The 27,055-nt window shown below is 42.4% G+C and overlaps 1 protein-coding gene across 2 annotated transcripts in view; it reads right to left on the bottom strand.

Annotated features, from left to right (window-relative positions):
* FGF14 (fibroblast growth factor 14) overlaps window positions 1-27,055 on the bottom strand; it is a 301,405-nt gene that overhangs the window by 133,061 nt on the left and 141,289 nt on the right. Inside the window, exon 1 of one of the 2 annotated variants that reach the window (XM_079973075.1) lies at window positions 4,842-4,862. The exons of the other annotated variant lie outside the window; for it this stretch is intronic. The gene's annotated coding sequence lies outside the window, so the exon portion shown is untranslated. Of the gene's footprint in view, window positions 1-4,841; window positions 4,863-27,055 lie in introns of those variants that run through there. 2 annotated transcript variants of the gene reach the window in all.

Below are 27,055 nucleotides of genomic sequence, written 5' to 3'. Positions count from 1 at the left end.
GCCTGGAACCTTCCAGTGTCTAACACTTAGGTCAGAAACAAGCCATTCAGTGGGCAGACCACCACTCATACACTGCCAAGTGCTTGAGAATGCCCCCCCCCCTGCAGTTCCAGGCAAGCAGCATAGCAGGCTTGCATTCTCATGGTGGAACACAAGTTGTGGTGTTGTGACCTTGGCCGAAAAAGTAGCACCTTAAAAATAGGGAACGCCAAGGCAGTGTATTCAAAAAGATACATACACTGGAAAACTGATGATGCATCTGACATGCGATATCAGTGCTATGTAACACACCTGTACTTTTTATTATATACAAGTTTAAAGATCAAAAATAGGGAAAAACCAAAATTGTTACAGAAGGTAGGATCGTGCTTAACCAAGATTTTAAATGAAGCAAAGCAAAAGTCAACTATTCCCCCTCTCCCTTCCCTTCCCCATCAAACCCCTGGAAGCTATGCAGGTTTGTTAAAATCATTGAACCATTATAGATCAACCACCACAGACAGAGCTTTCAAATTACTGTAAACTCATGCTTTTTGACTGGGTTCACACATTCCCCTGTTCATGTTGAGTACTCAAGTGATGAGTACTCAAGTCTTATATATGTTTGTGTGAATTCACTAATTCAGTATACATGCAAGGACAGTCTAGAAGGGGTGGGATGGGACGGGACATTTTTCCTCTAACCCAGCCCAGTTCATTAATGGCAGCAAGTGAGTTCAGCTTCTTCCTGTCTATATGGTAGGCTGTCCCCATCTGTCAACATGGATTGTCCCAGTGTTACAAGCTGAGATATGAAAGTCAGGAGCTAAATAGCACCTTAATCCTGGGTTATGGGCGCAACAACAGAACGTCTAGGTGCTTTTTTTTATAACAAGAATACAAAGCTAAAAATGAATAAACAGCAGCTAAAATATTATGCTCATTTTTCACATGGTTTAGTCCTTCCCCTGCCCACCCCACTAATATTCTTAAGAGGGTCTCTTCCCCAGTCTTCAGAGAATAGCTGGAAGTGGGAAGGCAGAAAAAGGTCCTCCTTTTCTTCCAGTCTGAAGTTTTAACCTGAAATCTTAGATGCAGTACTGCACCCAGAGCTCAGAAACTGCTCACACTAATGAAATTCCCGGTCGCAAATGCACCTAGAACAGTGGGAATTTCGAACACTGGATTGTCCAGCAACACACCTAGGTGAAAACTGTAGTTGATTTCATAATTAAATGATGAAATCAGTGCTTATATGTGTTGAATATTACATTCCTAGAAGGTATTCAGGCACTCAATCCCTCATGTACAGACAGGACAGTGTAGAGGCATGTGTGCCTTTGCTCTCATCCAAGAACTAGGCTGGATTGGGGAAAATCTGGCCCAGAGGACAAAATTGCATTAAATTGTGAAGTTGTGCAACATTTTTGTACGTGAACAGCACCCATATAGACCCCCAGTTATTTCTGCTTTTTAGGGGCATTTCTTTCATCTTGTTATAATGATAGCAAATAGGAACATCTAAAATCCACCCCTTTATTTTCTTGGATACCTCTGCCCTCCCACATGCTGGTAATGTATGTTCAGGACCCCTATCTGCAGGAGCAGATATAGAGTTCATTCCATGCAGAACCATCACACATTGCTTGCATATTATCCATGGCTGCTTTTATTCCATATTGTATTCTTCATTCAAAAGCAAAGATAGCAATATAAGGCAGATTCAAATCCTGCATAAGCCTCCACTCTCTGCTTTCCCCCTGAAGTTGTGTATTCTCAAAGCTGCTGCCTGACTGGAATTCATCTGCAACCAGGCATATGTGTGTTTTGCATCAGAAACAGAAGATAATGCGTCTTTGCACAAGACATCCTTAGTAGAGCACAGTCAGGTTCTGCTGGTGGCAGTGGCGAATAGCTGCCTTTCCCCGCTGAAAGACAGCTCTCCTAGCACCAGAATGTCCACTGCTTTGCCATCTAATTCATTCTTAGAAGTTAATTGTCAGAGGCCAACGCAGCCAATATCGCTACGCACCACGAACGCATACAAGGAAAAACAGAGCTTCTCTTTCGACATGGATAGAGGGCAGAAGGCATGAACGATTTGCATTAAAAACATTGTGAGATTATAGATCCAGTTTTAATAAATGCAGCATGTATTTATAGGAAATTTGAACAGAATACACATTGAGATGTTGAGCCTCCCATTACCATAGAAACACTGTTCGTATCCTTGAATACGTATTCAGTGTGTGCAAGGTTGAAACCACCATCTGCCACTGGAACTTTGGTTGCTTGAGCAGAAATTCTGCTGAGAAATAAAAATAACTGCAATAGCCTTTTTTTTCGAAGAGGGGTAAACATCTGCAGCTCCGCTTAGAGTCAGTAGGCACTAAACATGGTCAGCTCCCGTGGAAATGACAGATTTTAAAGGTCAGCCTTTTAAGCACTGGTAAACCCTTTGGGTTAAATCATTCCTGTGCAATGATTATCAAAAGTATAAAATTGTTGATAGTTTCAGAAAGCGCTTGGCTTCAGTTGCTTTTCATTAAGAGACTCATACATGTGACATTTTAAAACAGAATTTTCATTTCTGTTCAACTTCCAAGGGTTTTTTAAAATCAGTCCAAAAGAACCTTAAAGCAGATAATAAAATTGTTGCTGTTGTTTTTAATTTGCAGAAATGACCACCAGCAAGGACTGCTGGTCTATGGTTTCACTCTTAGCAAATGTCAAAATTAGTGGGATTCACCTTGATATAATTCCGCTGAGACTATTATTTTTAAAAAGCAATGTGTTGTTTTATTTGCCTCGACTCCTTAGCAAGCATAGGTATATGCATTTTTCAAGACTATACTTCTCTACATAGTAAAATGATCAGTGTGTGTGTGTGTATTGTAATGAAATAAATGGAGAACAAAAGTAATTAACTCATTCCTTAATTCTATTGGAAAGAAATATAGCTGTAAAAGTATTACGCTTTAATTAGCCAACTATAATCAAATGCATTACTTATCCTGCAGAATGATTATGTTATTAAAATAAATTTGGGGCAAAGGTTGCCAGGCCTCATGGCAGGAATACTTTCAGAATACTCAAGGAAGGCCTCCAAGGGAGCCAGAAAAACGTTCTGTGGAATGATGACTGCAACTAATGAAGTGGCAAATGTTTTAGTACGGGGAAAAAATGAACTCACTTAAATTAACAGAAAAGTAAGCCTTCACACAGTACCTTTAATACATCGTTTTCGGTATGTGGAGCTTTCAATGCAGTATGTCAAAGGGGGGGGGGAGGGGAAACCAAAAATTCACCACAGCAGAGGAAGCACCAGATATAAAATACATTAACACTACTATCAAGACCTGAATGAATTTGCTGTGTCCCAAACAGTTATAAAGGGACAGGGGTGGCACTGTGGGTTAAACCACAGAGCCTAGGACTTGCTGATCAGAAGGTCGGCGGTTCAAATCCCTGCGACGGGGTGAGCTCCCATTGATCGGTCTCAGCTCCTGCCAGCCTAGCAGTTCAAAAGCACATCAAAGTGCAAGTAGATAAATAGGTACCGCTCCGGTGGGAAGGTAAACGGCGTTTCCGTGCACTGCTCTGGTTGGCCAGAAGCAACTTAGTCATGCTGGCCACATGACCCCAGAGTCGGTCACGACTGGACCTAATGGTCAGGGGTCCCTCTACCTTTAAACAGTTAGAAATAGAAACAATGCCCTTTTATACCCAACAGCCAGATATCAGAAAAACCTGCTACTATTTTATTTATGACATTTATATACTACCTTTATCTTCCAAGGAGCTCAAGGTAGGGTACATGGTTCTCCTCCCCCCCCATCTCATCCTCACAACAACCTTGTGAGGTAGGTTAGGCTAAGGGATGGTGATTGGCCCAAGGTCACCCAGTGAACTTATTGGCTGAGTGCATATTCAAACCCCAGTTTCCCTGGTCACAGTTCAACACTATCCACTATTTATTTTATATTTGTTTTCATAAAGCAGAGCCTCAACAAAGCATGTGATTATGACAGCGGTACTCTTAGATTTCAGAAACAGAGATTTGAACTTAAGCCTCTGGGTCCCTGCCTGTTTTTTCATGAATTGGGCTCCCTGTTCAGAACCACAAGTCAAAAGCAAGTAGCAGCGTGCGCTTGGGTGGATGGTATTTCCCACAAATGCTTCAATGCTTTACAGTTACCAGACGATAGGTGGTATCAACGAAGGAAAACAGAAGGCGCGTGCCCCCCACCCCCGGCAATAAAAGAATGAGGTTTTTGCAAATATTCTGTAAATTTATTTAAGGAAATTACAACGTAATACTGCCACTGAAACCAGAGACCCTATCGCTAGGGTTATGTGCACAAATTGGGGGGGGGGAAGGTGCTACTCAGTACTTTATAAGTAACTTGCTACTTACAGTACAAATTTCAGTGAAAATGTTTCGGAAAAGGAAAAGAGTCACAGCGGATTATTGGTTAAGAACCTCTTAAGATTATGCGTTTTTAAAGTCTATGGGAAATGTTTCTGTATTTATTTATAATATTTACTATTGGATTGCTGGAGGTCACACACACACAGAGATATATACACACACATATCTGGAACAACATAAAATTCACATGGAGCAGTGTCAAATATTGTACAGAAAAATGAAAGTGTATATGGATTTTTCCTTCCCGTTTTGTTTTGGAATTTAGCCCCATTTCAGATGTTATTTGTGATAACATTTCTGTGTATTTAGTTTTATGGAAGTAAAATCATGAATAATGACCGTATTCAACACACTGTTATGAGGCTAAAGGGGAAAAAATAAGAGGGATGAAAGAAGAAAAAAAAAATCAATAAAATAAAGAATTACATACCACTATTTGTGTTTGCTGTAGTCCTTCTCCTTCTTCCATCCTACAAAACAAGATTCCATATAGCAAGCGTTATAGCTCTACTTACTAGGAAGTGAGCGGCAAAAAAGACTAGCTTATAGGAGGAACAAATATATTTGTAGCAATGCTTCATCCTTCCTTTCCACTCTCGATCACTGAAAAACAAAGCACCTGATTTCTGGTTGCAACCATTGCCAGTATATAATTCTAATTATATGTATAAATAATTCTAATTATATGTTGAAAAGTCATGATTAAGAGGAAAAGAGTCAAGTAAGGAGAGGAAAGAGAAAGAACTACAGCAAATAATTATGACTTTTAGTTTTGTATTGGGAGCTAGGAAGTTGCCTTATACCAAGTCAGATCATTGGTCCATATACCTCAGTATGGCCTACACTGACTTTCAGGTGCCCTCCAGGCCCAGGCCAACCTAGAGACCACGGATTGAACCTGAATATTTTTGGAGCGATGGCCAGCTGCCCAATGTCCAAAAAAGCACAGTAGAGGGGAAGGAAGGCTGCAGCAGCCTTCCGCCAATAGCGGTGCCAGGAGGTAGTGAAGGGGCCACCGCTGGCAACACGTGACCGCCGTGTATGGCTCAGCCCCGGATGCGCATGATGCCAGGACAGCAACATCATGTGCATGCCATTCCCCCCCCCCCAAATTGTCCTCACAAACTGGCACCTCTGCCCTGAGCTAAGGCCCTTTCTCACTTGTGTCCATTTCTCACATACCACATGGTCCATGGTGGGACAAACAGAAACAAGAAGACTGGCTGCCTTCAAGAAACGTCAACACAAAGCTATGGTGCTGATATACCTGGTCAGGGTTAGGGAATCTCAGGCTTGGGGGTCACTTATGGCCCTCCAGGCCTTTCTCTCAGGCCATTTTGACTCTCCACAGGCTACACTCCCTCCCTTGTCCCACAGCCTCTCTCCTCAGGCCATAACCCTCAGCAGCCCTGCTTCACAACTTATCTGAGTGTTTTGGCTTGGCTGGAATTTGTCCTTGAACTCTGATAATGCCTTTTGCATGTCTCTGTGGAGGAAAGGGAGGGATAGGTGAGCGAGTGTGCATAGAAACCAGCCTACTGTACCAGGTAAGATTTTATTTTATGCAAGCTGGGAGGCAGAAAGAAAACTTCAATGGGAGCTGTTTCATTTCTTTTTTGCTTTGCACAATGTAGGCCCAATGGACCCCATCTGGATAGGGGCAAAAGACTCACCCTAATCCCACATTAGGGTCCCAATCCTTAAAGGGAGGCACATACTGGGAATTTGTGGGTGGGTGAGTGAAGTCTTGCATTTAGAGCAGGCTTCCTCAGCCTCGGCCCTCCAGATGTTTTGAGACTACAGTTCCCATCACCCCTGACCACTGGTCCTGCTAGCTAGGGATCATGGGAGTTGTAGGCCAAAAACATCTGGAGGGCTGAGGTTGAGGAAGCCTGGTTTAGAGACACAGCTATGTAGCCAATATTAGCATGTAGAAAGGGAACTGAGGGGCTGTTGGCTCTTGTGGACTCCATCTCTGAGGTCAGAGAATGAGGTTCACCACTATAGGCCCCCCTCATGGTGGTGACAAAAAGCTCCATCACCAACACCCTCCCACTGTTGAAAACGAATGGGAGGGAGAAAGTTTTAAGTCTGCTGGAGAGGAAAGGGGCAACTGCCACTCTCTGTGTAGGACAGGGGTGCCAACTTGTCCCCCACATTGAGGGGGTGTGGTCATGTAATGCTGCCCAGTGGGGGCGGGACATGCGGAGGAGGATGTTCGCATTTGCTTGTCCCAGCCCCAGACCCGTCTGGCTCCTGGGCTGCCGAGTAGAGGCCAGGGCGCATGGAGGGCCCCCGGCGGTGGAGGAGTGGCCCCCTCAGAATTGGGGGAGCTGAAGCCCCCTCTACCCGGCACCACCGGTGTAGGATGTGAGTCTAGTAGGAAGTAGTAGTTCCTCTGCCACAGGTTCTTCCTCCCACCTACCTCCCTAGGACTGTTCTGACAATGACCTTATTAAGAGCTTAAAATGTTGTCTTCTTGAGCTTAATGTCTACCTCATAGATGAAGTCTTTAGAAGCCATCGTGGAGTTAAGTGCTGACAGTGTTGCCTGTGGGATCAAATGAAATCACTCTTACTTTTGGGTTGGTAGCTTCCCTCAAGCACCAGCCTGGTAGACAGATAAGTGGGAAGGCAAAGGCGCAAATCGGAAGCGACAGAATTGGCAGTAGAGCAAAGAACCCTGACAGTGAGAAGAAATTGGTTCTTAGGAGCAATACCTTTTGTCTCCTCCTTTGCAATTAGGGTTAAAAGGCTTGCTGAGTGGAATGCTGCTTTGTGACAGAGGGAAAGATACAGGATTTACAGCACAATCCTGTAAAGGTTTACTCAAAAGTGGGACTGGGCACAGTGCAGCTTCTTCCCTAGTATGTGTGTTTAGGATGACAGTCTTAGTAGAGTGAAGGGGAAGCAGTGCTCCCTGCCCCCCTCATATGCTGCTGGGCTCTGTCTATTGACCAAGCTATGGTTTTCCCAGAAGTGATGTATGGAAGTGAGAGCTGGACCATAAAGAAGGCTGATCGCTGAAGAATTGATGCTTTTGAATTATGGTGGTTGGAGGAGACTCTTGAGAGTCCCATGGATTGCAAGAAGATCAAACCTACCCATTCTTAAGGAAATCAGCCCTGAGTGCTCACTGGAAGGACAGATCCTGAAGCTGAGGCTCCAATACTTTGGCCACCTCATGAGAAGAGAAGACTCCCTGGAAAAGACCCTGATGTTGGGAAAGATGGAGGGCACAAGGAGAAGGGGACGACAGAGGACGAGATGGTTGGACAGTGTTCTTGAAGCTACCAGCATGAGTTTGACCAAACTGTGGGAGGAAGTGGAAGACGGGAGTGCCTGGTGTGCTTTGGTCCATGGGGTCACGAACAGTCAGACACGACTAGACGACTAAACAACAGCAATTGAGTGTAATGGAAGTTGCAAGTTTAGCCATGTCCGGAGGACCACAAATTCCTTACTCCTGGCCTGGCACTAATGAAATTAGGAAAATAAATAAATAAATAAATAAATAAATAAATAAATAACTATAATAAACCACAAACAGTTACAGCAGCCTTTCTCAACCTGTGGGTCCCCAGATGTTGTTGAACTACAACTCCCATCACCCCTAGCTAGAAAGGCCAGAGCTCAGGGATGATGGGAGTTGTAGTCCAACAACATCTGGGGACCCACAGGTTGAGAACTGCTGAGTTACAGGGTCAAGGAAGCAGAATTTGGCCCAAACCACAGGTGGGGAGAAGCGAGTGTCATAGTTCTGAAACCACCTAAAATGTTGCATATGGAGCACTTCAGGCTGGCTGGAAACCAGAGAGATGAAAATCCTCTTGCTCTCACAGTGAGAGCTTTCTCCTCTCCCAAAAATGATGAGCCTGTCCTGGGACTTCCTGAGCTGCTCATTTTTGGCCTCTCCCTCCTTTCTTTCTTTCCACCCCTTCCCAGCACTAACCATTACTGAGCATACAAACCTTGGCCTCCTCTTCACTTCCCAGAACTTCTCAGCACTACTTCTGAGCTGCTGCTGTCCTCCACCTGTTCATCCCTTAAAGGTAAAGGTAAAGGGACCCCTGACCATTAGGTCTAGTCACGGACGACTCTGGGGTTGTGCGCTCATCTCGCTCTATAGGCTGAGGGAGCTGGCGTTTGTCTGCAGACAGCTTCTGAGTCATGTGGCCAGCATGACTAAGCCACTTCTGGCGAACCAGAGCAGCACACGGAAACGCCGTTTACCTTCCCGCCAGAGCGGTACCTATTTATCTACTTGCACTTTGACATGCTTTTGAACTGCTAGGTTGGCAGGAGCAGGGACCGAGCAACGGGAGCTCACTTCGTTGCGGGGATTCGAACCGCCGACCTTCTGATTGGCAAGCCCTAGGCTCTGTGGTTTAACCCACAGCGCCACCTGCGTCCCTTGCTCATCCCTTCCCAGTCCCCATTTCAGATGCCGTTCACACCTGGGCTTATGGTAAAGCGCTCATCAAGAACAAACCATCACTACAACTCATGGATAGTGAGGATAAAGAGCTTAAGCCCAAGTTCATATGATATGATAAGTCAAATTTTGACTTAGTCCAGCACAGCATGGGAGTCAACAAGATGGAGGAGGAACTCCAAGCTCCTCTCTAGAAGCTCAAAAGTTTCCACTGTCCTGGACAGCTGTAATTAATATGGCTTATTGTATCATGAGCACCAAACCATTGCCCCCCTTTAAGGAATCTGTCTTTTATCCGTTGCATTTTTGTGTTGATGTTCTATTTGGTTTTCAAAAATTCTGCCCCACAACTTTGTAAATGATTGCATTAAACACTTTTTCCTTCTTTTACTTACCTCCTCAACTAGTTTGCTGTTTTCCCCTTTTCCCTCTAACTGTCCTTACTTTTGTCTTACTTTATAATTGTGAGCCTAGGGACAAGGACTTTTGTTATTTTGTTTTGGTACAGGACCCAGTACATATTGTTTTTTCTAAATGAAAGTTGATGAGGATGATGAGGATTCAAAAAATGATTCTGTATTGTGTTATCAGCCTTCTGAGCATCACATTCTCCACTCTTGTCTTCTCTTCAAATGCACTACAGTGGCCTGGATACAGGTGAATTCTGTAGCATCCCAAGTAATAAAGTATCAGCTGCAGACAAATAGGAAGGCAAAGATAGTGTTGCCTCTATTGCCATTTCACAATTTCAGCTATTTCTATGTAGCTCTCCCAATATATAACGATGGAAACACATTGGACATTGCAGCACAGATAACAATGAATGAAAGGCTACTGTATTAGGATTTAAAAGTTTTTCAACACAATCTACTGAGAAGCAAGTTCAATTGACTTATGATTTACTGTCATGTAAGTCCGTAGAGGATTGCTGTGTTAGGCTCGATTCCATTATGCTATTATGTCCTATGTGCAATCCCAAATGAATTTATTTGGTATGCAACTATAAAAACTACTGGGTGGTGTAAGTTCTGGGTTTTTCCAGGCAATAAGGTGTGCACAGTCATCCAGAAATTCCCTGAATCTGTAGGTGTTAGATCCAGACTACACATCAACTGAAGCAGAGTTCATTACACAAGCAGCATGTAGATAGTAATGCTAACAGAGACATTTTATTGATTAGCAAGAAAATGGAAAGTATTTCTCACACCTTGTTTGACATGGCAAGAGTGTACACTGACAACATTAAAGCAAAGTTGAAGAGGATGTGTTACACAGCTGGAAGACCAGCTTCATGGCTTGGACAGTTCAAATATAGCAGGGCGCACCAGTCCTTTTTTAGATCCTCAACATCACACCAAATATTATTCATTGATGCTAAACACGCTAACTTGATTGACCGAACAGTTTCTCCTCCCCTAATAAATTCAACACATTCCCAGCAATGACAGTTCTTTATCATGCACCTTTGCCCCAATTCTTAGCCAAACATTCAGAATTTTTGTCATATTAGCTGACCCAAAGTCTCTAGCAGAATCATTGAGGTTTTCTCTTTTTAACATGGGTGTGGCCTTTGGTCATATCTGGTAACTTCAGTCACAGGGAATGTTTACTGCTCTCTGCCTTTTACTGTAACACGTCAAGGCCTAACTCATGTCAAGAAGCCTTGACCTCTTGTCCCACTATTGGACAATGCTCAGCAACCAAACAATTATGGGCAACAGACCCAGGTACCAAAATCGAAGAGGCTGACTGGAACAACTTAATGGGCAAACAAACTTTTAAGATCAGTGTCAACCTGCATAAGAGAGAATTATTTTAAGTTAATTTATAGCTCACATTTAACACCTTTAAGATTTAGCTACACGGGCAAAAAATATTCACCAATGTGTTGGAGAGGATTAAGGCAGCTCGCATGCTATTCCATATGTGGTACTCATGTGAACTTGTGCAGCCATTCTGGGAAAGAGCATTTTTGGAAATAAGCAATATTACAAATCAGCATGTACAATATAGTCCAAGTCTGGGTTTATTAATATTACTTGAAGAAGATCCACTCGATTTAGTTTATAAGGAACTCATCACTTTTCTCCTGGTGGTGGCACAACTATTCATAGCACAGAACTGCAAAGGACTTGACACCTACACATCACATGATGGCGACAGAACAAATGGGCTACTGCCTTATCTGAAAAACTGACAAAAATGGTACGTGACTTGCACAACACAGCTGATGTGGATGATTTTATCAAAATATGGTACCCCTTTATAAAATATTTGAATGAATATATTGACACCCACCAGCTAACAGCAAAACTTGACATATTGGTAGTTTGTTCTGAGTGGAACTGGGAGAACTTAAAGTTCTGTTCATAGTTTGTTGAAAAATCAATAAAAATATTTATACAAATAAAGAAGCCCGGAACTATGTGTTATATCTATCTGCTGACATATACTGCATGGTACTTCAAAAGTCATTTTTTAGTGCTATAACAGTATAATTTTATACATAAGAATTACAGAAAAATGAGTAGTTGAACTATAGAAGCCACACTGAAAGCAACCTCTGTTGTGCTATAAATGAATCAAGCATGCCTCAGTTAACCTTAATGTTAATACATGCTCACTTATATGCTAACGCTTGTTTTGACTTTTATTGACAATAAAATCGCCACAAAATTTCAAGCAGCTTGCTGAGAAAATAGTGAGATGTTTAAAAAAATTACAGAACTCTCATTAACTGCTATTTGCACATTGTGCCATCTGTGTGTCTCAGAGGAGGAAGAGGAGAAAGCTACCATCTTTGCTTTGACTTAATTTTGCTTGGCACCTGAGAAACGGCAGATAGATGATGCCAAGCAGGCTCCAAGGATAAGGTTATGCATTACGTCACAGGTGTTAAATATGATGAATCTGTTAACTACATTGAGCTAACAGTAGGAGTGCTAGTGCACTGAGTAGCATATACTGGCATCCCATATGAGGTGTAGGGGAGACAGGCTCATCCACGGCACCAAGATGGGCTTGCTCGCTATGCTACACTCATTGGCGTGCACCATGTTATGCATTTGCCGCTACCATATAAACATATCTGCCCATTAACTTCATTAACTGCAATCAGTGCGTGAATTATAGGGGGACCAGAGGGAGCCTGGACCCTTTAAATACTGTGGTTAGTCTTGGTGCAAAGAAAAGAATAGGTATATAGAAAGGAGAATTGCCTGGAAGCCAAGATTCAAGTTTTGGGCAAGTATTCTTTGGTGAGAGAAGCCCAGCAGAGATTAAAAAATAAAACAAATTATGCAGCAAAGTAAAGCATGGAAGTACATATAGGCTATTAGATCTCTAAAATATGCCCACGTGAGTTCTAAAACTTCCCTCTTCCCCACAGCAAAGGAAAAGACTGCATGTTTAGTAAGTTAAAAATTGATTTACTTACAAATGCTTCAAAGGTCAAGTTAATGAGTTATTCCATGAATGAGTCAAAAAAGTTGCACACTCAATAAACTTAGTTGTTACAAAGTGGTGAAAGTTCCTATAGGAACTAAAGAGCAGCTTGTGAGAGCCATATGGCTGGAAGGAGAAGCTCAGAGATACTCACACACCAAAGTCTACATGTAGACTTGAGGAACAAAGGCTTGATTACTTATTCCCTCCCAATGTGAGCTAAGCCTGGCAGGACAGCTTGCTCTATGGTTTTAACCCCTTCATGCATTTAGTCCAGCATGTTGGATATATGAGGCTGGTTTCCCATAGTTAGAAGGTTCCAGAAGGGCCATAATTTAACAAATATGATGGTCATGTCATGTGCAAAAGAGGACATGGCTTCTGCAGCTTTAATAGTTGTGTAGAAGAGAAAATTCAGCAGGTGTAGCCTCATCCTCCTTTTCAATTGGCCATCATATTTCCCCTACAGTTCATGCACTGACTGTAATCCTGAGATAATAATAATAATAATAATAATAATAATAATAATAATAATAATAAATTTTATTTATATCCCGCCCTCCCCAGCCGAAGCTGGGCTCAGGGCAGCTAACAACAATCAAAATAATCCAATGATTCTAAAAACATTTCATTATAAAAATTAATTAAAATCAAACTGATGGCAACCATTAAGCAAAATTCTGTGCAGATTGCCAGAGGAGGGGGGTCAGGCTGCGCCCTGACCAAAGGCCTGGTGGAACAGCTCTGTCTTGCAGGCCCTGCGGAAAGATGTCAAGTCCCGCAGGGCCCTAGTCTCTTGCGACAGAGCGTTCCGCCAGATTGGAGCCACGGCCGAGAAGGCCCTGGCTCTAGTTGAGGCTAGCCTAACCTCTCTGTGGCCTGGGATCTTCAAGATGTTTTTATTTGCAGACCGTAAGTTCCTCTGTGGGACATACCAGGAGAGGCGGTCCCGTAGGTACGAGGGTCCTAGGCTGTATAGGGCTTTAAAGGTTAAAACCAGCACCTTAAACCTGATCCTGTACTCCACCAGGAGCCAGTGCAGCTGGTATAGTACCGGCTGAATGTGATCTCGCAGCGAAGACCCCATAAGGAGTCTCGCCGCGGCATTCTGCACCCAGAAACCATTGACTTTTCATTGACGAGTTGTTACAGCCACAGTTGCTAACACCCACACATTTGCAACTCATGTTATAAGGAGCAACAATAGCATGAGGCATAAAATAAAGACACGCCAAATTGCTGAGGTTGCTATAGTAAACAGCAAGCTTACAATGAATATTCATGTGCACATTTATCGCTGTTAATTCCCTCCTACCTCAAACTTCTAAAATCAGCACATTTTGATAAACTGTATTTGAGTACCGCAGTGTGCGCTCACCAAACATCTGCCAGAGGACCTGATAAAGAAAACAGGATTTCACACCTTAAAGGAATAATATAAAGGTAAAGGTAAAGGTACCCCTGCCCATACGGGCCAGTCTTGACAGACTCTGGGGTTGTGCGCCCATCTCACTTAAGAGGCCAGGGGCCAGCGCTGTCCGGAGACACTTCCGGGTCACGTGGCCAGCGTGACATCGCTGCTCTGGCGAGCCAGAGCCGCACACGGAAACGCCGTTTACCTTCCCGCTGGTAAGCGGTCCCTATTTATCTACTTGCACCCGGAGGTGCTTTCGAACTGCTAAAAAAAAGGAATAATAAAAAAAAGGAATAATATAGTAGGTTGCTAATAAATCAGGGATATATTATGGCTTCGCTTTCACCATGTAGTGTCCTTTGTTTCCTGCTTCACTGGCAATCAGACAGCCCTCTAAAATGGGCAACTTGAGTTGAGCCAAAAGACTGCTGACCCCACTAGGGAAATAACATTGTGAAATAATACCACTTTGCAAGCTCCTTTTAATTCATTGTGGACAGTCTGTGCCAACTACACACCAGCTGGCACCTATACCTTTAATATAGGTGTCAATAGCTTTATGATTCCACTCCCATGGCCTTGGCCTTGATCCCAAGGTCCAAAAGAGTTTCTTACACTCTGTGGAGTATAGAGAGAACATGGGCCTGCCATGGTTGCAGATTCACATGTGCTTGGACATCATATGATTACTCACACCTGGTTTTTTGCAGCAGACTCATATGATTACTCATGCCAGGTTATTTGCAACAAACTCTGTTTGAAAACACTGTAATCAGAACAATGAGAGATGATGTTTGAGTTCCTTAACCTGTGATGGCTCCTTCACGCATTTAAGCCACCAGCTGCCAACCCGCACTTATTTTGCAAACAAGAAGCAAAGAAGAGCAACAATCTTTTGCCTGGGCCACTTCCTAGATACAGTGGTACCTCGGGTTACATATGCTTCAGGTTATATATGCTTCAGGTTACATATGCTTCAGGTTACATACGCTTCAGGTTACATATGCTTCAGGTTACAGACTCCGCTAACCCCGAAATAGTACCTTGGTTTAAGAACTTTGCTTCAGTATGAGAACAGAAATCGTGCGGCAGCAGCGGGAGGCCCCATTAGCTAAAGTGGTGCTTCAGGTTAAGAACAGGCCTCTGGAACAAATTAAGTACGTAACCAGAGGTACCAATGTATTTGCTTATTTATTCTGTTTTTAAAACTGCATGTCATCCCATTGGGATTCCAAGGTAGTTTACAAAAAAGAAGATGATGACAACACATATAATATAGACAATAAATTAAAACTTTAAAAGACCTAGCTGCACAACAAAACGTTACAATACAATCTCAGCAGCACACTGGTCCCTGGACTACTTCCAAAAAGTCCTGAAAAAGGGGGTGTGGGAGCTGTATTGTTAGTGCGTTTTTTTAAATATAAATTCCTAAACAGAATTTCTTTGTTCTGCTACAAACATGGAACACACAAACTACCCACTGCTCCCGATCCCTTGCCTACAGCAGGGAAAATGCAATGTGAATTTTCTGGATATCATTCATGGAAGCATGTGTGCTTATAACGACTCTCCACCCTTTGCATACTCTTCATGAGGCCTTATCTGATGAAGAAACTGTCGTCATCTTATTACAAACAGAGTGAGAAATGATATTCCCGGAGACATTTTGTGAGTTAAATTCATCTCATTAGTTGAGCAAAATTAAGAATTAAGCTGCAGGCTTTCTGGCATGTGGCCGTAAAGCCAATCAAAACAGGAGCTGAAAATCTTTGCTGTTTTCATCGCATTATAATTTTTTGTCTGGTAATGCAGGGCATTAACATTTTAGTGCTTAGACAATTTAATATTCATGGCTGGGTACCATTTTCAATTAAATATGCTGTATTGTTTTGCCTTTTTACAGCTCTTTAATTTTTGCAAGCATTAGAACTTTTTGGGGAGTTGATAGAATTTACATTTCCTCTTTACAGCTATTTTAATTGCTACTGCTATTTCTCTCTCCCTCCCTCCCTCCTCTCTCCCAGGTTCTTTGAAACAATATAAAATAAAACTTATAAAAACAGTTAAATGCAAATATTAAAAAAAATTACAAGATTATGAAAATCAACAGTATCTAAAAAATAATAATACATGGAACTTCCGTATGTCTGAATAGGCTTGTTTAACCTGAAACATTTTAAGCTATTTTAAATGCTACTGCTATTTCTCTCTTGCTCTCCCCACCTACCCCCAGGTTCTTTGAAACAATATAAAATAAAACTTATAAAAACAGTTAAATGCAAATATTAAAAAAAATTACAAGATTATGAAAATCAACAGTATCTAAAAATAATAATACATGGAACTTCTGTTTGTCTGGATAGGTTTGTTTAACCAGAAACATTTTAAGCAGGTGCCAAAAACGGTGCAGCAAAGGCACCTGCCGTTAAGAGAGAGTTCCAAAGGGAAGCTGCTGCCACACTAAAAGATGGATTCCTTACAAGTGTGCAACAAGTATTATGTGGTACCTTGAACAGTGGCAGTTCTGCAGGATGAAGTTGTTGAGTGAACATTTATGGAGCAAGGTAAGTCAATATACAATGCACGCAGTATTAATGCAGGTTATCTACCAATGTCCTATACGTTCTATATATTCAAAGTATGTGCTACGGTAAACAGTAGCAAACACAGGCTGATTTCCATGTCACAGCAAATTGCAGATTTCTTGGAGAATATAATGTGCTCTGACCACAGTAGCAAGATATGCCATGATGAGTGAGTTGGGATCCAGTGTATCTATAGCCGAGCCAGGCTATTCTGCCTTAACTCTCTCACCCTCAGCTGGGTGAGCTGAGTCTGGCAGATGTTAGGTTCGTGTAAGCCCTGAAAAGGGGCTGTTCTGGGGTGTGTGGCATGGTGGGACCAGAGACGGGAGATTTATGCTGGATCCTAAACCCATTCAACTTGGTCATGTGACCTGGCAACCCTGGATAAATTAAGCCAGCAAAAAAGGGGCAGTGTAACTCATACCCTATTTTAAAGGGTTGTTTCTCATTTGTCAGACTTAGGCCTGCTTAGCCAATAGTAGCTCCACTGCAGTCCATGTCTGCAGTGCCATTTTTGCACATTTTATTCGATAAAAATAGGTCCAAAAAGGCATTTTTTTTAGCTCAACAAGTTTGCCCAAAAAAGCTCAACAACCTTTCTGTCTGGATTTTCACTGTTTGAAATACTAAACTCACAATTCCCAGGAAGTATACAAAGACAGAGCCATGTTAGTGTTGCTGATCCAAAGCTCTAAAATGTTGGATGTACAAGTCAGAATTAACAAGTATTAAACCCAATTTCCATAAAAGCAATATAGCTTTGAAACCAGTTTCATACTCGCTTTTGATCCTTTGAGGGTAGACAGTATTAGTGCCTTCCCGAGTATGGTAAACCAAAGGATGGTATTGAAGCAAAAATAATGATGACGACAACAACAACAACAACAACTATAATGGAAGGGAAGATGGAAATGTGGGAGAGCCCAAAAGCTGAAAGGGATAAAAGAAAGTTATCTGGTCCCAACATATTGGAGCTCTTTTGCTCCTCAAGGCATTTCTATGAATCCCCTGTAACCATGGCAACCCAACTTTAACACAGGCTTCTGTCACTTAAAATGCATACAGAAGAGACAGATCCACAGCACTAAGACGGATGTGACTAGTTTCTGCCAGGCCATTCAGATGTCTCTGTGTGCCATGGTGGCGGCGATATCTCCCTTAAATGCAAAAATCAATTAAATTCCACCAAACCGCTTTAATCAGGAATATGAACTGCATGTATCTACCTCCATACAATTCCTACTAAAACCTGCTTTGATGCAGCAAAGACGCCACACCACTGCCAGGCATGCATAAATCTTTTACCATCTCGCTCTGCACTGTCTCATGGAATGTTCCCACACCAGTGCCAGCAGTCCCCAGGGAGGTGTGACATTGGTGTGGTACATTGCACATAATGGGGCAGAGTGTTCTGACCTGAATAGATCAGGTAGCTGTGAGGTCAAGGCAGGAAGACAGGCGGCTGCTGTAGCAGCACCACGGATAGCTCAGAGCAAGCAGCTTGCTCTGACGGGTGAAGGGTGAACGGTCAACGGAAGCCTTGAGTCTCTTTCTTCAGTTCACTCCAGTTCTGCCACCTTGGACCCAAGACTGTAGGTCTTTCAGGCCCAACCTAAGACGATTGCTTCTTCACATTTCTGTAGCCTCCTGATACAATGTGCTACCTGACCCACTGGGCAGGTATCATACTGCAGGAGACACTAGATTCCTCTGTCAAGTCAGGTTTCAGAGCGGCATCTGTGAAGGTCCAAGTCTAGACTCTGTAGGCTCTGGACGACCGGTCTCAAGAGCCTGGTTGAAAGCAGTAGCTCCTTCTCCAACTCAAGGCCAGGGCCATGATACAGAGCAATGTAGCAAAGAATTCACATGTTATCTAACTTGGCAACGCCACAGAGACCTGCTGTATAAAACCTGCTTCTCGTGGAAAGCACATCACTGAGGGGATGCATAAATTGGATCTATTCCCCTAAGATTAGATGCACTTTCAAGGTTTACTTGATTTTGAGCTAATTCAGACATGGTCTTCTTTATGAGGAAATATTATATTAGTATGCTACTCAGTGGCGCAGTTAGGTAATTTTAGACACTGTGTTTTATGCTTCTTGAAATAGCAGTGTGCAATCACTTTAAAATATGGTAAGCCCACCCTACTGAGCTCTCATAGAATCATGGGATTGTAGAGTTGGATGACCCCAAGTCATCTAGTCCAATGCCCTGCAATGCAGGTATCTCAACTAGTACATGACTGACAACCATCTAACCTCTGCTTAAAAACCTGCAAGGAAGGGTTAGTCTACACCCTCTCCTGCTCATTCTGCTGAATGGACCCCACCCTCAAATCCTGCACTGATGGCACCATGGGCATTCCTGCAAGGGTGAGACATCTGAGACATGCAGAGAGAAGGTGAAGAGGTTGAGTAAGGGCAGAAAAGATTCTCAGGGGATTCTGCACCCCCCCCCACTGACAATGAGTTTGTGTAAAATAAAATGGTCATGCATATTTGCTGGGCAAAATATGGCATTTCTTTGGGAAAGTATGGGATTACCTTGGGATTTCAAAGTAAGACTAGCACAATTTCACACCACGGTTCCATGAATTGCTAATGCACAAAATCACACTCACGGCCGATGGTACTGACAGTAATAAGGAGGAAGCAAATTTGGTGTGCGGAGATCACTAGATGCCATGTTTAGCCTGCCATGGGTGGAAGCACATGACAGAAATGATTCTCATCCGTTATACCCTCCAATTCTCTTGGCTCTCAAAATGAAGAGGAAATTGAGGCAAATGACAGTCAAAGATACCAAACCCTAATTTAGACAACCTCTCAGTGCTGTCAAAACCAATTTGTGAGTCCAAGCAGGCAGAGAGAAGGCTAAAACAAAAAGGAAGACTAGGACAGACAGACAAAGAGTCCCAAGATAAACCACTAGGTGAGACCAAAAAGTTCAAAGCAAGTATAATATGCCAGATTGGGTCCTGGGTGTTGAATATTGCAAATATTGATTTGCATGATATGTTCACATGAAAGAAAAGCAAGAACCTTCAGGCTCTCAAGCAGCTAGTGACTTCCCACCCAATCTACTGCTTCCCCTCTTAAATTTGTAACAATAGAACCACCCAGATAAATTCATGCAAACAGTCTGGGGGTTTGTGAACACGATATGATGAAGGTTGGATTTCTTTGTGCAACTGAAGAGTACAATGACCATTCGTACCTTAAAAAAAATATTAAAGTGACATTTAGTATAAATATGCAAAATTACCAGGGAATGCAGTAATACACTAGTGTGTGCCCTTCCAAACTGCTCTAATAAAACTCAATTAAAAAAACAAGAATTATGATGATCACTGTGTATTATTCCTCCTCTCTCCACTTTAATAAAATAGTATCTGTCAAAAATTTATTTGAGGAGGAACAAGCAGTCGAGTATAAATAGCAAAGCAAAGATGCTTTTGTGAAAATTAACGCAGGTGTAAGCTCCCCTACTGAGAAATGTTGCGACACACACACAGCACCATAAAATAGAAAGCATGAGCCATTGCACACTGTTAAGCTACCCTTCCTTGTGCTCAGCCAAGCAAGATATTGTACAGAGAAGCCTGAGGCTGGTCAATTATCCATTCACAGGAATTGCAACACTGTTCTTGGTGCAACGTCTGTCTCATGCTTAGAGTAATTATTGTTTCCTCCGGAGAGCAATGATCCCCAAATGTATCACACAGTATCATTTGGCAAGTCCTTCCTGAGACATACAGCATGTAGAAAGGCTAAGGGGAGGCAGGGGTGAAACCATATATTCTTAGTTGTAGGCAAGAACTCTGTGGCATAGCTTGGCATGCTTTCCTCAATTCCATTATCGTCTTTCTACTTCAGATCCCATTTCTCTGGCATGAGAAATTGATGATTAATCACCTTCTTTCAGGAACATTGGAGTCCTTGGACACCACAGATCAGAACAGTAATTATTTCCACCAGTGGTGGGGTGGTAAATTTTGAAGTGCGGGAACTCATGACGGCCCCCATGACCTTCGTCCCAAGGAGAGTCCAAAAATGAAGGCAGTTGCATTAATATATTGTGTTTGTATGTGTATCTGTATATGTTTGTGTATACAGTGGTACCTCAGGTTACATATGCTTCAGGTTACATACACTTCAGGTTACAGACTCCGCTAACCCAGAAATAGTGCTTCAGGTTAAGAACTTTGCTTCAGGATGAGAACAGAAATCGTGCTCCAGCGGTATGGCGGCAGTGGGAGGCCCCATTAGCTAAAGTGGTGCTTCAGGTTAAGATCAGTTTCAGGTTAAGAAGGGACCTCCGGAACGAATTAAGTACTTAACCCGAGGTACCACTGTATGCATATACAGAGCAATAATAATGTATAGCACATGGACAAGGAACCTCCTCTTCTATTTGGTCCTTGAGACTTGTCCCAGGCTGCACACACTAGGCTGCACCTCTAACCAGCCCTGCTTTGCATCCTCAAGTGTTTTTGCCAGGCTAGACTGAGTCTTTAAGCTGACAGTGCTTCTTACTTGCTTGGATGGATAGAGGAGTCTGCGAATGTGTGGAGAAACCAGCATACTGTTCAAAATTTACATTCCCTGGCTCCGTACCCCCATTGACATGTGGCACCTAGAAGGTTGCCCAGACAGGAATGTGGCCATTGGACTTAACCTGGCATAGCATAATGCCCAATTTATTAGAATATGCTTAGGAGTAAATGTCCAAGAGCTCAGTCCCGTTTACTCCACACTCTATAGGTTAAAACCTGCAGAACATACTGAGCTTTAAGAAAAGGCACTTAGCCAGATGAAACGCAGCCTTTAGATTTCACCAAGATATGCAAAATATCTTGCTTAAAATTTTACCAGTCAAACTGCTAACCTGAGGTAGGAGCATCATCTAAGAAAAGGAAAGAAGTATCCAGCCTCTGCTTATTTATTTTCCTCATGCTCTGGCTTCCTCTAGGCTAATCTATCACAAACAAGCTTTAAAGACTCGTTATCATCTCCTACACTGGCGAAAGCAAGGAGGCTCCATCTTTACATTCTAGCAATGATGTCATTTCTCCTGCTGTGTTGGGGGGGGGCGGATTCCTAGACCTGTGCTCTCTTGCGCATCTCTTCCATTGTTCTTCAGATTTTTGCCGCAGGAGAAGAAAAAATATATCTTAATTTTATACTGAAAATACATGCTAAATTTCTAATGGTGTTTATGACATTAGCACCAGTGAGCTAGAACAGCCTCCTCTCATTCAAATAACAAATGAATGAAAATGTCAGCAATAGATTTCATGGTATAGAAAAAGCCCTGCTATGTATTGCATTGTAAGTTTGTATTCATATCAGTAAGCATGTATTATATCCCCCCCATCTCAGTATTTTTATTTTGGTTTTTCATTGTTCTTAACCAATATCCCCTCACCAAACAGCCTGTGCTTGATAGCTTGTATTCAGCTACTTGTATACCCACTTACTGAATTTCTGCCATTGCTTGGGGGTACACAAATCTCTTCCACAAGCAGATCTCTAGATGTGATTATTCTAATGGGGCAAAATATGCAACATCAAGCAGGCATCTGAAATAGGCACAGAGTAGGTGGTGGCTTCTAAAGATAGCAACCGTGAAGCATACATTTGCAGAATAAGCAGTTCATTCACTGCATTTCTCATTCAAATATTTAGACAAATACACGGCTTGCCGCAATTCGTCTGATTAAGCTGTTGAGGAATAGATATGTATAAGAAATGTGATGTTGGTGTTTCTACCTTGGGTGCCCATCTTCTGTGCACTACAGGAATGAGCTTTGCTTGCCTTAGCCCCCACTCACATGAGCAGCAGCCGAAGAAGAAGAAAAAGGCTTGGGTGAGCATGATCCACTACCCAGTACAGCAAAATTGCAGGTTTAGGCCCCAGGTCACACTGAAGGTGGATGTAAGTCAAGTGAGGGAGGGTGCACACCCCACTCTAAAGAGGGCAGAAATGTGGGGGAGAACATAGCCCTGGGAAACTCAGCCCCACTACTGAGATGTGGGGTGGAACCAATGACTATGTACAGAACCTTTTTTAAATAAACACCAGGTTGTTTCACAGAAAGATGACACGAAAATTAAGAACTATGACAAGCATGTCTGCCCCCACTGGCAAAGCACCAATAATCTACTAGCTGAATCTGACGGTGCTCTGTTGCTTGTTTTGCTGGTATTTAAGTGTGGTTACATACCTATGCGATATTTGGACAAGAGAGTGTGCTGGGATTTTTTCTCTGCTCTGAAAGCATAGCTGACACAAGACATAAGGGTGCCCAAGGCAGAAAATCCAAATGTAGAATATCAAACAGCCATAATAACAATAATCACAATAATAGAAATAATAATGTATTTGCTACCTTTTCTAGTACTCAAATTCTGTTTTCTGATACTTTGCAGCATGCTTACAAATAAATGGCATTGTTTAAAGGCACCATCAAACTTCTTTTTTGCAAAAGAAAAAGAATCTTTAACACTATCTGGTATCATGTTAAAAACAAACAAACATGTTTGAACAATGTGAAGGTAGGCTCCTGTGGGTTTAATCATGTTTAACCATGATAAAAATGTTTATTTCCTTTCCCTTCCTTGCACACTAGGCAGGGATAAGTTTCAGAGTTACTGGAGAGCCATTCTACCAACAATTTTGCAGTAACAACTATGAAATGAAAATGATCATGTTCTGGCAAGCTACCAAATGGCACCCTATATGATGCATTTACTTTGTCACCATTATCTATTGCTCACACACTGTAATAGCCTTGCCCAAACAATATTTTGCTTGATGTAAGCAAACTAAAAACACCTGCCATAGCCGGCCAAATGAAAAGCATAGGGAATCGATAAAAATGGAATCTCGCTTCTGGAACAGTGTTTTAAACAGCAGCAGAAGAAACAACACATAGGCTGCAATCCTAGACAAATTTGCAAGGATGTAAGTCCCACTGAGACTTATTTCTGCTTAAACATGCTTAGGATTTCATGCTGTGGATCACATTCCCCATCATCTCTAACCATTCACAAGTTCTGTTTTGGGCTGATGGAAGGTGAAGTCCAACCATGCCTGGAGAGTTACAGGTTCTCTGTGTAACTGCAACTACCTACCACAGCTGCTTTAGCTGTTCCTTAATTCAAATATTGCTACATTGGGAAACAGCTTTTCCATATCAGTGTTTAGCAAACACTGTGTTTGGTTTTTAAAATGTGAGTGAGGTGACTAATTACAGCTATTCTTATGCTACCTTTCAGGGCAAACCAAGAAGTAGATGGTGAAGTGTGGCTGACCTCTTCTTGCCAACCCTCTGCTACACACTGGGGTGGAGAAGGCAGAGGGGAGGGACAAGGTGGCGGCGAGGTCAGCATGGTGCAAACACACCAGCAGAGTAAATCCAGTGTTCTTGCTGGCATGTGTCCCAGTCCCATCTGAGTCCCGTTGCTGAGCAAGCAGGGGCTAGGAGTCTCCAATGAATACTTGCCTGAAAGCAGAATCCACGTATGAAGTTAGACAGTCCGGAGGTCAAGGGATGCAGATGATCACAGAGCCAAGGGTCAAGATGGAGAACAGGAAGCAGCAAGGCAGGGCTGGGAACCACAGGTGTTGTTTCCAGCATCTGTCTGCTGCTGACAGCTCTGTTTAAGAAGGCCAGAGACAGCTGGTTCTCATCAGTACCAGCTGGCTCTCATCAGTGCATTCTCCTCTGACAGCTGATCAGCTGCAGGTGGAGTCACTCTGCCTTTTCCCTTTTCAGGCTGCTATTCAGCAGGCAAAGCTGATTCCTGAGCCATGACAGCATGTCTGCACTGCACTGGCCTTGCCGCTACCTTTACTCCTCTCAACCATGGTATGCAGCAGAGATTTGGCAAGAGGGAAGTCAGGTGAACGACACAGCCCCACTTTGTAATCTGCTACTGGGCAAATCCCTCCTAAGGCACTTTTCATACATGTGTAAAGCGAAAACATCTCATTCCAATAAAATTAAAACACCGTGAAACACTTCACAGCCCAGTACACTCATAGGAAACTAATCCAAGCAATTAAGAAGAAAACAATTTTAAGCCAGCAGCAATACAAACCATTAAACAATCAAAAACTCATTAAATACACAAATTTAAAATGCAATAATAATTATACAATGCAATTTACTGAAACAATTTCCAGATATGTGTGTGTGTGTACAGATATTATATCACAATTCATATTCATGTATACATTATCATCTCAAATTAAGCATATTCAAGGTTGCCTGTACACTTAGTCCAGTGCTGGGGGGTGGGGGGAAATATCTAAATCTAATAATAGTGCTATTTGTGTTTACTCTGAAGTTGATCCTTATTTTCAGTTGTCTTCCTTCATAGTAAAAGTTTTTAGGGGCATGCAGCATGACACCGCAAATGATGCCCTGATGATCTCAAAGCTGACATAGGTTTCTGTCTCCAATATTTGCTGCCATTAATAAGCATGATGCCAATTCAGGTTCTTGTTCTCAATGAGGTTCACTCATGGGTCCAAATCCAGATGATCATCCAAAGTTGAGATGATTGTCTGAATCATAGCCACTGTCTAGGTCATGAAGAGCAGAAACCAAACAAGAATAACCAGGTACCTCATAACATAACCTTTTTTTTTTTTAAAAAAAGAAATTTGTAAATGTAATCGGCTGCAGGCAAAACTAAATCACTCTTATTACACAGACTTCAGATGGAGAGAGCTTCCATAGAGCCAAGCTACTGTTTCTATTCCTAGTGTTGAAAAGGGAATGCAGACATTCCCAACACAATTCTGCAAAGCTCATCTCCCCTTCCCCCAGCCGTCCTTTCTACCTGTTTCCCGAAGGGATGAAAACTCATCACCTTGCACGCTGCACTCTGCAGCTGAGCCAGGATCAAGTCAGGTCTCCTCCTTTCCTTTTATGTGTTGTGACTGCCTGTCCAACCTGTTTATTTTAAGCAATGTTTATGACACTACAGGTTAGGCAGCTACAGTTTGTTCTCAGTATGCCCCCATTCTTTTGAGTCTCACCCACCATGGCTCACTCCAGAGTCATGCACTCTCTGTTTAAGGGAACAGTATGCAACTCAATCAATAGCAGAATTTTGGCCTTGTGGAGGAATACGGATGTACACAGCACAGTCTCAGCATCATCAGGCCTGCTGCTTCCATTTGGAAGAAACTCATCACATCTAAGAAGAGTTTGGATTTGATATCCCACTTTATCACTACATGAAGGAGTCTCAAAGCGGATAACATTCTCCTTTCCCTTCCTCCCCCACAACAAGCACTCTGTGAGGTGAGTCGGGCTTAGGAAGCAAACATTGAAAGAGCAAGTTCAGTTTGTTCCAGTTTGGTTCTGTTCAGCATGGATGCATTCTCTATTAGCCATAACAACATCCAAGCACAAAATCTCTACTGTGAAATTTATGATGGGATGATGAGCAAATTCAGCATGAGATTTTGCTAAAGACAAAACAAACAGAGCCACTTTGCAAGCTATCTTGATGTCACTGTCAGATTTGTTTTGGGGTTTTTAAAATACTTTTTTGAAAAGCATTAAAAGATGCATAAGAACCACCAGCTATATCAGGCCAGTGGACCACCTGGTCCAGCAACCATTTCTCACAGTTGTCAAACAGATACAGTGGTACCTCGGGTTAAGTACTTAATTCATTCCAGAGATTCTTAACCTGAAACTGTTCTTAACCTGAAGCACTACTTTAGCTAATGGGGCCTCCTGCTGCCACTGCACCGCCGGAGCACGATTTCTGTTCTCATCCTGAAGCAAAGTTCTTAACCCGAGGTACTATTTCTGGGTTAGCAGAGTCTGTAACCTTTATTCTTATTATCAGTTTGCAGAATATAAGAGGGCATGTTCCTGCCCCGAAAAGCTTACAAGACAAGAAAGGGAGTGAAGTGGAGTCAGACGCAAACCAGGGGGAGAATATGCAATCATTCCAGTTAGATATACTGAAGTTTTTTGTGGCAGTTCTATGAACACTTATGGAAGTACCAGCCTGGGCACCACATTGAAGCGTTCAGTACCACCTGATATGCTGTCTCCTTGGCAGTGCTAAAGCAGCCTCATGGAGAACAGTAGGTGCTGCTGGTCTCCTCTAAACCCTAGGGAGGAAACGGCAGGTGCTGCCCTCTGGGCTCTATACTTACTCACCGTGATTCAGAGCTGGCCCCTTCCCCCACCTGCAACCCTGTGATAGCCTTAGATTCCCACTTCAACCATCAAGGAAGATTTGATTCCCCCCACCCTTTCCCCCCAATATAGATCTTTATTCCCTCCCTTGTTCCTCATGTAGATCTTCGGCCATCCCTTCATTCCTGGCAGGGGGAGGCCCACAATTTCTTTTTTTTTATTTTTTGAATTTTTATTTTATTTTCAGTGCAGAATCATAACAAAAATGACAAACACTGAATCCAAAATAATACTATACAAACAAAAAAAAAAAACCAGAACATTAAAAAAAAACAGAAAAGAAAAGGGGGAAAAAACAAAGGAAACAAAACTAAACAAAACAAAAACGAAAAAGCACACATCTACAGAAAAAAACCATATCATTACGTAAATAAACACAAATTGACTTCCTTCCTTTGTTCTAATACCTCAAAAAATTACTTTTACTGTATTGTTGTGTCTAATTAGCTTACTTCCACCTTTCTACTTTTTTTTTTCCACCATTTTTCTTTTTCTTTAACCCTGTAAAGCATCATTCATTACATACC

This window comes from Podarcis cretensis (genome assembly GCF_951804945.1).
Source record: "Podarcis cretensis genome assembly, chromosome: 4".
In the NCBI taxonomy this organism is placed as follows: Eukaryota; Metazoa; Chordata; class Lepidosauria; order Squamata; family Lacertidae; genus Podarcis; species Podarcis cretensis.
Note: the sequence above shows the minus strand (reverse complement) of the source record. Positions and strands in the feature narration are given on the sequence as shown.